The 5,012-nt window shown below is 46.6% G+C and overlaps 1 long non-coding RNA gene across 1 annotated transcript; it reads left to right on the top strand.

The window, feature by feature from the left end:
• Positions 1–3,332: 3,332 nt before the first annotated feature.
• LOC127686670 (uncharacterized) lies at positions 3,333–3,907 on the top strand. The gene is made up of 3 exons (XR_007978224.1): positions 3,333–3,425; positions 3,507–3,606; positions 3,741–3,907. It is a non-coding gene; the product is annotated as an uncharacterized LOC127686670 (long non-coding RNA).
• Positions 3,908–5,012: the final 1,105 nt, after the last annotated feature.

Below are 5,012 nucleotides of genomic sequence, written 5' to 3'. Positions count from 1 at the left end.
ATTACTAATATTAACTCTCAGAATACATATTATACATCACACAGTAAATATATCTCTATAGATGCATGTTGGGCTGCAGCAAAGTTTAAGTTCCTGGAGACAGGCAGAAAGCTAACGGGATTGATTGGCAGGAGTTAGATCATGAGCTCTGTTGAGAGTCAGCTGGAGAAGAAAAGAGAGGCTTCTGTGGGCGCTGCTGTGAGGAGCGGGGGGGGGGGGGGATGCACAGGTGTGAGCTGAATCTAGGGGACGAGTTTGGAAGCAAGGGGGAGGACCATGGAGGTTGAAGAGGTAGAGTACAGAAGCCCCCTCACCATGTAGCCCTGGTTATCCTGCAGACCAGGTTGTCTTCAAACTCCCAGCCCCTGAGTGCCTCTGTCTCGTGAGTCCTAGATTTAGAGGTGTATGGCAGGTATTTACAGAGTCCAGATGTGCGAGGTACACCCTTCTCATGATCTGGTGAGTTTGGTACGTTCTTAGCCTGGTTTTAATGTGTTTTGTTTTTCTTCCTTCCCCTTTGGACTGCACTCTCTCTGTCTAATTCGGAGGAGAAGGAACATGGATTATAATTGGCTAATAAACTCAGGTGTGCTGAGAAACTCCTGGCAGGAAAGTCGATGACATGCTGGTAGCATCTTCAGGACACTAGGATATAGGAAACCCCTGACAAGAAGACGGGCACATGTGGTATTTACAACTTAAAACAGATCTGCATGTGGAATCTTCTACCACAAAAATTCCCTTGTCTAACCTCCAAAACCCCCAAGGCCCTGCACCTGGGCACACAGTTGCCACTCCTTTGGGAGATGCCCTTCTCTGTTAGGGAGTGCCTGATGGTTATTCTAATAAAGCATCATAAACTAGCATCTAATAAATCCAATGACCACTGGTCAATAAAATGTCTTCAAAGAAGTCATATAGGGGTCCTTATAATACATGATCTCCCATCAGTTCAGCTTCTTAGAACCAGTTATGATGAAATACATCTTTACTTCTAACATTTCTGTGTTAACTTATGCTTTAAGATAAAAACCAAAGCCATCCTTCCAATTCAGCAACATTCAGTATAAAGCAGGTGCTGAGTGCTGGGTACTGGGTGCTGGGTGCTAGGTGCTGAGTGCTGGGTACTGGGTGCTGGGTGCTGGGTGCTGGGTGTCAGAGGTAGAAGATAGCATGCTGCAGTCCCTGGGACACGGAGTCTAGGCCTAACAGTATGATCTTGTCACAAAACCATTTGTGTCATTTGATCTGAAAATTCCAGTTATGCAAATCATTGACCAAATGACTAAATATTTACATGTAAAGACACTTAAAAGAATATTATTGCCGGGCGGTGGTGGCGCACGCCTGTAATCCCAGCACTCTGGGAGGCAGAGGCAGGCAGATTTCTGAGTTAGAGGCCAGCCTGGTCTACAGAGTGAGTTCCAGGACAGCCAGGGCTACACGGAGAAACCCTGTCTCAAAAAAAACAAATCAAAAAAAAAAAAAAATATTATTTAGACAGAAAGCAGAAAGGGCATAACATACAATGATAGCCCAACTACTAGAAACATAACAAAGTGAAGCAAAAGGTTTGTCAATGTGCATGTTACATAGTATTCACAACTATGTTAAACTAACTTATTAAATACTAGAATATACCAGAAATAGCATGCTGTGTGTTCCTGTGGAGTTTAAGGACTCTTGTCTTCCTATTCTGGGTATTTTACTTCATTCTTTTATGAGATATGCATTAATCTTTTCCTCTAGGAAGCGTTTGGGGAAATCCCCTTTCCCAAAACAATAAAACAAACCAGAACAAAACCCAGCCTACATAATAAGCAAAACTGAAAGGCAGGAGGATCCTGTATACTCAGAACTCTGCCTAAGCAGAATTTCCGTCGCCTTCATTTGTGGTTTTCTTTTCTTTGTTTGGGGTTTTGTGGATGATGGTCCTGGGTTTTTTGTTTGTTTGTTTGTTTTGTTTTTTGAGACAAGGTTTTTCTGTGTAGCCCTGACTGTCCTGGAACTTAAATGTAGACCAGGCTGCTCTTGAACTCAGAGATCTGCTTGCTTCAGCCTCCTGAGTGCCTGGTTTAAAGACAGGAGTTGCCGCCTGCTGCCACCACCCCCAGACCCAATGTTCATTTCGGTTCTTTTTGGTTTTTTGTTTGTTTTTTTGTTTGTTTGTTTTTACTGATTTCATACAAACTATGCTCTCCGTGGCTTCCCAAGATGAACAAACAAGGGCACAGCAGGCTTTTCTGAAGTAGGCAGTGACTGACATTGTCCCCATCCAGGTATCCTAGACACGGAAAAGAATATCCTGTCTCACTTCTGTGGCCTTGGCGGCTCTGTAGCCGCCATTGCAGCGAGCACTTTACTGCAGTGCTGAGACAAGTCAGGTATCCGCAGGTGGGGCTCAGGGCCCCTAGGCTGTCCTGTTGGTGTTACAGGCCCAGGAATCACCTGCTGAAAGTAAGTACCTCACCACTACCACACCCAAACACCTGCCTAGTCCCCCTGCAAGCACTACTGTCCTTTTAACTATACCAGAAAGGGCAGCGGTGAAGAAAAAGTGGGCTGATTTGACACATTAATTAGAATCCCCACTCTGTCTTGGCCGAATGGGAAGACTTGTTGAAACCAGGACTCGGGTAGCCAGCCTGTGCTGGTTTTGAACTGGCTGAGAATGACCTTGGCTTTTGGCTCCCCCTTTTCACTGTCACTTGACTTTCCACTGAAACACGAGAATGGGACCTGTTACCTAAGAAGGTCTTGTTAAAACCAAGAGCTCTGTCCAGTGCGTAAAAGTCCTCTTTGCGGTCAGTTGTTAAAACATTAAACAAAGGCGGATCTTGAGCTCCTCACTGTCCACGGATGAAGGAAGCCTGTCCTTTTTACATCACCGGGTTGCTTAGAGACCAAGCGATTTTGAAAGCAACAAAAACCTACAGTAATTCTCTAGCATCTTCACTTAGATAAGAGGCTATAAAAGAAAGGAGCCAGCTCAGCTCCGGGGCTTCCATAGACTGGGAGAGGTCTGAAGAGGCTCCCGGGAAGCGACAAACAGAAACCTGGACTTCTGCCTAGCTGTCACCTGGGACCAAAGATCAGCTCCCACTGTAAAGCCATCCACAGGGCCATCAGGGTGGGGCTGCACTGAGGCCAGGGTGAAGTCCCTCGGGCCGGGCAGATAGCCAGGCACAAGGCAGGACTCAGTCCGGGTCCCGCCCGGCCCAGCCTGGCCCTGCCCGCCACCGCCACCGAGGCTCACGTAGTGAGAGCATGAGTCAGCGCCATCCGCATGCACGGTGAACCCTGCCCACCTCCCTTAGAGGGGACCGCCCCGCTAGGCCCGCCTGCGGCTTCCACACGCCCAGAGGGGTCCCCAGCTCCAAGATGCTACGTGGGCTCGTTTTTTTCACAGAAAGAGGGGCAGGAGGGTAAGGGCTGAGACGGGCCTGAGGGGTGGTCCTTTGCAGGATCTTGACCTCCAGATTTCTGATGTTTCTTTTGTACAACAGGCTTGCAGGCTTGCAGGCTCCGCTGCCTGGCTCACTGACAGGGATGCGAAGGAGGGGTGCTTTAGAGGTCAAGACCCTGGGAGACTGGGGGCTGAGCAAGGTAACTTTTGAAAGGGGGCGGGGCGCTCCGGGGGCGGGGCGCTCCTTATCAACTGCATCTCCCTTGGTGTGGGGAATGGTTTGCATTTCCTGTAACTTGCACCTGTCTAGTTCTAACCACCAACTTTATAAAAGGAAATTGCCTACGTGCCTGACGGCTGAAAGACGGAATTAGAAGCGCTCTTCTCTGAATGTGCGAATGCTGCAGGACCTCCTGTTAAGTTCGGGACCTACAGGGTTGAAAGTCTGGGTCTCCCGAGGGCACAAAAGAAGGTCAACCCTCTTTTGCCTTTCCAAGCACTTCCCCCAAGTTAGGACAAATTATAAAAAAGCTTTTTTTTTTCTTCATGCATTTGTGATATGCAAATTTCATTCCCTTTTCTTTCTTTCTCGTTTTATTTTGTTTATTTTGTCTCTACATAGCCCTGGAACTCACTATGCAGACCAAGCTGGCCTCAGATTCATAAAGATCCACCTGCCTCTGACTCCTCGAATTAAAGGTGTGCACCCACACACCTGGGCTAACGTCACTCTTTTCTCTTCTTTTCCTTCCTTTTCTTTTCTTTCCTTTCCTTTCCTTTAATTTTAATTTTTATTATATTCAACACAATATATATATACCAAATCATAAAATGATGGACATGTTATTAAATGAACATGAAAAAATAAAGTTTTGTTTGTTTGTTTTGTTTTTAGTAAAGCTTAAAATCTTGGCTCTTACTGTGGTACAAACCCCAAATAAGGACAATTTGTGTGTGTGTGAGTGTGTGTGAGTGTGTGAGAGTGTGTGTGTGTGTGTGTGTGTGTGAGCTCACTTGTGGAGGTCAGAGGACCACTTGTGGATACTATTGTCTGCTTCCACTATGTGCCTTCCTGGTATGGGACTCAGATCTTCTGCCTTGGCAGTCAGAACCTTTACAGCTGAACCAACTCACCAGCCCAAAATGTTCAAAACTTGTGAGAGGAGCGGAGATATGAGAGACAGAGGATACTTTTGAAGGGAAAGAAATGCATGGAGGACAGGAGAGAGAAAAGGGATGTCGAATAAAAAGCAAAGTGGTGAACAGGGCAATGTGGACCCCAAAATGAAAGCCATTTTCTGGGTTCAGGTAATACAAAACTAAGTACTACCCCAAGGTCCCAGCTTCAGAGTTGGTGGCTGAGTGAAGCCACTAACCACATAGAGTTCAACATAGGGAGGCTTCATAGAATGGCTCAGCACCCAGCGGCTGTCCTGTCCTGATCCCACGTAGCCAAGCAATGACCACCATCTCTATCTTCCTCCTTAACAAAACAAGAATGGTGAAATCCGTGCTTCAGTTTCAGGACTTTGCAGAGACCCGAGTCTTGTATATTAATGCAAGGGAAGCGTCAGAACAATGTACTGTGCTCAGTAGATACCCAGTA

The sequence above is a fragment of the Apodemus sylvaticus genome, chromosome 6, assembly GCF_947179515.1.
Source record: "Apodemus sylvaticus chromosome 6, mApoSyl1.1, whole genome shotgun sequence".
Lineage (NCBI taxonomy): Eukaryota > Metazoa > Chordata > Mammalia > Rodentia > Muridae > Apodemus > Apodemus sylvaticus.
The sequence above is the reverse complement of the archived record's forward strand: the minus strand, read 5'-3'. Positions and strand labels throughout refer to the sequence as shown.